Genomic DNA, 5970 nt, shown 5'->3' on the forward strand with positions numbered 1-5970 from the left:
TGTATTCTCAGCATGCTAGGAAGCTAAGGCAAAAAGCTAAAAGTTTGAGCTCAACTTGGACCTCTTACCAAGACTCTATCTCAAAAAAAAAAAAAAAAATGTTCTGAGATGTAGTTTTGTGCAAAAGCTCTGGATTTGATGCCCAGCACTAACACCAAAAAAAGAGATGAGTAAAAATGAGGGGCTGGGGAGATAGCTTGGTGGCATAAGTGCCTGCCTGGCAAGTGCAAGGTCCAGAGTTTGATCCCCAAGTACTGCAGGCCAGGCCAGTCCCAGAACTCTGGGTGCACCATGCCAGCCCTGGAACCTGGAGTGGTGGTGCACACCAGTAATTCCAGCACTATGGAGGCTGAGACAGGAGAATCACTAGATTCTGAACTGCATAGTGAGAAAAAAGTTAAATTAAATTTTAAAAAGAGTGAAAATGAGCTACTGATATAACACAAATGAACCTCTAAAACAGAGTAGGGGGGCAGGGAGATGGTTCAGTAGAATAAGTGCTTGCCTGGCAAGCACAAGGGCCTGAGTTCAATCCTTGGTTCCGAAAAAAAAAAAAAAAAAAAAAAAAAAAAAAAAACAGATTACAAGAAAGACATAAAAGAGAACATACAATATGATTCCACTTATATGAAATTCTAGAAAAGATAGCCAGGCATAGAGGCATATATATGTAATTCTAGCTACTTGGGAGGCTGAGACAGGAAGATCATAAGTTCAAGGCCAGCCTGGGCAACTTAGCAAAAATCTTGTTCCCAAAACTTAAAAAGACTGGGGATGCAGCTCTTGCCTAGCATGCATAAGCCCCTGGGTTCAGTCTCCAGTACCCCTCCCAACTCTTATACACAAAAAGAATTTAGTGGGTGAAATAACCCTGGAGAAGAACTTTGTCTTCGAAGTCAGGAAAGAAACATCTGGAATTGTCCTTGGGTTTCTGGGAAAGCTTCTGAATGGAATTCCATGAATTCCAGAAGACTAAAGTTAAAGTAAGAAGAGGTATGAGGGAGACAAGATCAGTTTGAAATATACTTAAATGACTATGGGATATTTGAATGAATGCAACTGGATAGGTGGGTCTAGAGATCAGGAAAAAGGTTGAGGTTGGAAATAAATGCATGGAAATGGCCCACCTAAAGGGACAGCTGAAGCCATGTACCAGGAGGAAGATGCCCAAAGGAGGGTATGCAGCAGGAGGAGGCCCAATAACCAATTTAACTATGAGGAAACATACTCAGAAGGAGCAACTACAGAGACAGAAAGTTCTAAGACCAGGCAACGAACAAATAGGTCAACTAAAAGGAAACCAAAAAAAAGGAACTGGCAAATGGTAGTAGGGTCCTTAGTAAGAGAGTATCACAGTAGAAAGCAGGCAAGAACTGAGCAGTAAACAAAAGATAAACTCCAGACTACTTCAAAGCTTGGAGATGAGAAGGAGAAGGGAAAGGAGAAGAGAGAAAGTAAAGGAGAGCGGTACAAAAGGATATGGAATCGAATAAAGACTTTTAACTGTAGGTTTGTATTATGAAGTTCAAGAGACATGAGACTACTGTAATTCGTTAATTTGCAAAAAATTTCCTAGATGCTTATGCTAATTTTTTTTTTTTACTTATTGGAAACATCAGCTGGCTCTAGTGTGCTACAGAGGCCCTACCTCATGATTCCTATTCCTAGAGTTCCATAATTCTAAGCATTTCTTTTCCATCTAGCAGGAGTCAGCACCTTATTTCATTTTCTACCATAAAGTTTAAGTTTTCCAGAATCTTGCTTATAATTCTGTAGGACATGCATGAGAAAACCAAATTACTCTGCTATGCAAAGAAGGATTTTTTTAAATTAGAAAACCAAATATTTTTAAATGAAGAACTCAGCAAAAAGAGAGAAAATACAGAAGAGGCTGATGTGAAGAAAAATTAGATTAGATCTCACAGTCTCAGGGACTCCCTAATGTTTCCTCTGGTAATTCAAGACTAGGAGCTCTGGCTGGGAAAATAGGAGATGCCAGACACTTTGGTCTAAATCCTAGGCTAAGAAAGCATTTCATTGAGTTCAAAATGAAAGCCAAGGGCCCGGGGAGATGGCTCAGTAGAATAAGCACTTGCCCACAGTATCAATTTAGGATGCTATTACTCCCAAGGGCCATGATAAAATTGAGAATAAGAGATGAAACAGAAACAAGTCAATACCCTTTTCTCTTAATTTCTTATATATTCTTTCTTTTTTCTTCTTCAAATTTTGAATACATATATCTGATAATATGAATGACTAATTTGAAGACGATGCTTTGCAATACAACAAATACTGTGAAATTCATGTTATTTTGTTTAGTGAAATTCTGCACCATTTGTAATTTTCCTGTTTTAATACTATTTTGTACTTTATTTGCGTGTGTGTGTGTGTGTGTGTGTGTGTGTGTGTGTGTTTGGTACTGGGGATCAAACTCAGGATCTTGAGCTTGCCAGGCAGGTGCTTAAACTACTGAGCTATCTCCCCAGCCCTATTTTGTACTCTCTTTTAAAAAATAAAAATTATGGGCCAGGGAGATAGCTCAGAGGCCTAAGCACCTGCCTGGCAAGCACAGGCACCCAGGTTCAATCCCCAGCACTGCACTGGCCCTGTTTCTGGCATACCAATCCAGCCACCAAGACCAGACGTGGTGGGTCATGCCTAATACCAGCACTGGGGAGGCTGAAACAGGAGGATCACTTTGAGTCTGACCTGTGTGGTGAGACCCTGTGCCAAATACATAAAAATTAAATTTAAAAAAGAAACAAGTCAAGCCACACAACTTACTTTTGTAATCATAGCTTGTCATCTCACTATCTCCTTTTTTTCCCCTTTGTACTTTTTAGACTGCCCATTCTTATATGGCAGATGCTTTAATGAGCTCAAGGAGGCTAAGCCACTCACTACACTTACTGGGAAAACCTCTTACTAACATTTAGTATCATAGGTTTCCCCATTCACTTTCCATTTGTTTCTAACTCACCTCCCTTCCTCACCCACAGATCACATACCAACCTCTCGAAGAGACCAACTCTAGTTACAACTTCCCAGAGCAACTGTGTCACTGGCTCCATCATAATGCATCAGACTCCTCCATTCCCCTCCTCAAACCACACACTTCGGGCTGGGGAGATGGCTCAGTGGAATAAGTGCTTCCCTGGCAAGCACAAGGACCTGAGTTCAATCCCCGGTTCCACTGGAAAAAAAAAAAAAAAGGACAAAACACATACTCGTCTGGAGAGAGCACCAACCTTACCAAGAACCTCAAAAGTTCCTACGTAAACTGCCAACTGCTGGGAAGCATGGGGAATCTAGCATGTGGAATCTAGCGTGTTGTGATAAGAAGGACATCAATATACTGAAGGACCTCAGCGAGATGGGGGATGGCCCCTTTTTTCAGGGGCAGGGGAGTAGAGGGGGGTCACTTTCACTACGGAGTTCAGGCTGACCTTGGACTATGTAGCCCAAGCTGATCTCAAGCTCAACAATCCTCCTCCTGCTGCAGCCTCCAGAGTCCTGGGGTTACAGACATGCCCCACCATGCCCAGCCTGGATCTTTCACTAGAATGTTTATTGTGTATTTACATGTGTCAGGCATTCTTTTTATTTTTTTTTTATTTATTTTTTTATTTATTTGTGTGTGTGTGTGTGTGTGTGTGTGTGTGGCCAGCTCAGCCCACCAGGGGGCGGGGCTGGCTGGCATGTGGTGCTGGGGGATTGAACCGAAGTCCCTGTGCTTTGCCAAGCTTGTTCTAAGTAGGTGCTTTAGACCACTGAGCCATCTCACCAGCCCCCTGTCAGGCATTCTTCTAGAGACTTGTTCATGCACTGTTTCCTAACAATACTCTAAAGCAGGGCTGGCAGAGAAAAGTTACATTTGAATTTCAAATAATATTTGGGGGGGCCGGGGAGATGGCTCAGTGGAATAAGTGCTTGCCTGGCAAGTACAAGGGCTTGAATTCAATCCTCGGCTCTGCAAAATAAATAAATAAATACATAAATAAATAAATAAATATCAAATAATATTTGGCATACATTTGTACTAAAAAGTTATCTCTTCAGTGAACTTTAAACAGTTGACTGGACATTGCATATTATTATTTGTTGAACAAACCACAGTAACTCTACCTCAAGTTTCTGTGTATTATTCCTATTTCTCCAGGAGAAAACCTCAGCCACACAGCTAGAAGGTGCCAAGGCCAGAGACTCCGACTGCAGGCAGGTTCATAGCTAGTATGCCACTGTCATCGGACATGCAGGACGCGCAGGTAAGGCTCCAGCCTTTATGACAGAAGCCCTGCATCAGCAGCCGCGCCGCTAAGTGGGCTCTTGGTGGTCAGAAGGAGTCTCCATGGGACCCTTTATAGAGGCAGCACCCAAGCCCCAAGAAGTCCAAGGAAGCCACAAACCTATTACAAAAACAGCAGTGGTTAACACAACTAAGCAGAACAGTCCCCAAATGTTTCCCTGGCTTGTTCCTGCACCACCCCGACAGAGACACACAGGTAGGACTGCAGTCACTGGAACGCACTCCTGAGAATGCTCCGGAGCGCGCACCTTCATCCTCTCTGCTCCTGACTTCCGCGTGAAAGACCTGAATAAACTGGTCTCTCGGGGGATTGTGTGGGACCAGAGACGTCGATCCCGCCCGGCGCTCTCCTTGAGCTCCATTTCTACCAGGTTGGGCTGGCAAATCTCATAGCCACGCGCTGGCCGGGAAGCAGCAGAAACCCAGCACCTGCACAGGGCACCTGAGCGCGGGACTAAACGCGATGGCGGGGGGGGGGACTCAGACGCGCAGGCGCACAGCGGAGGTGAGCGATACCACGCCCCGAGCCCCGCCCCTCTTCTAGGCTGGGCATTCTACCGAAGATTGATTGGCTGGCCAGTTCCCGCTCTCCAGCGACCTTCGCTTTTCTTTCTTGTACTTTGCTTTAGTGCTGCTAGATTTCCTTCTGGGCGGGAGATTCTGTCCTTCAGTCTGGGGCCTCTGAACCGCCCTCAGTGCTGCCTCTGAGACCAAGACTCCCAGTTTGGACCATGAGGCCGGGTTGGATTTCCCCGCGACTGGGGCGCTGTGCTCCCAAATCCATCCCTTTCTTAATCTCTCCAGGGGGCGTGGTCACAAGAAGACTGTTTCCCTCTGCGGTTCTGTCTCTTCTCAGGGAAACTAATTTCAGGGAAGACTCCTCCCAAATTCTGTGGAATGTAGCCCAGCCTGTTCCCCTGCGTCCCTCAGTAGTAGATAATGAGGGTAATGATAGAGGGAATAAACTCATTCTGCTTGCTTGAGGAACTTTGAGTCCTCTGGATACTTACTAGATATCTGATTTCTAAAGCCTCTCTCCCAACCAGCACCCCTCCCCCTACACACACACCTATCCAGAGGATTGAACCCCAAGACCTTCACATCCCCAGATCGTTTTCATTTTGAGATAGGGTCCCGCTAAGTCGCTAGACTGCCCATTTTGGCCTTGAACCTCGGGTCCTCCCTCCTCAACCTCACAGAGCGCTGGGATCACAGATATGCACATCTTTTGCGGTTCTTGATGCCAGCATTTACCTTGCCTTGGAAACAACTCATACAATTTGTTTTTCTAGTCCCTTTCCCAGCAACCACTGTGCTATTCCTAGAAGAACTTCCAGGAATTTTTTTTGATTCTCTATTGAACCCAACTCCAACCAGACATTTGCACCCACTGACCCATTGGCTACCACAACTGCTCTTGACAGCGTTACTGATAATCAAAATTACCAGTAAGTAAAACAACTTTTAAAAAGCAAAAAAATAGGAGTAATCATTTTGCTAAATTTAATGGTTGACTTTCAGGTGTTATATTGTTTAACCTGTTAGGATCATGTTATACAAATGATCAGTTCCTTTTCCTTAATATACTTTTTTTTTTTTTTTTTTCTTTTTTTAAAATTAATTTTATTGATAATCAAAATTACCAGTAAGTAAAACAACTT

The 5970-nt window shown here is 43.8% G+C and overlaps 1 protein-coding gene across 1 annotated transcript in view; it reads right to left on the bottom strand.

The window, feature by feature from the left end:
• Positions 1-4188, bottom strand: part of LOC101570288 (WD repeat-containing protein 87-like) — an 18537-nt gene extending 14349 nt beyond the window's left edge. Inside the window, exon 1 of the mRNA XM_023721456.1 lies at positions 4129-4188. The gene's annotated coding sequence lies outside the window, so the exon portion shown is untranslated. The remainder of the gene's footprint in view (positions 1-4128) is intronic.
• Positions 4189-5970: the final 1782 nt, after the last annotated feature.

The sequence above is a fragment of the Octodon degus genome, unplaced genomic scaffold, assembly GCF_000260255.1.
Source record: "Octodon degus isolate 3935 unplaced genomic scaffold, OctDeg1.0 scaffold00083, whole genome shotgun sequence".
In the NCBI taxonomy this organism is placed as follows: Eukaryota; Metazoa; Chordata; class Mammalia; order Rodentia; family Octodontidae; genus Octodon; species Octodon degus.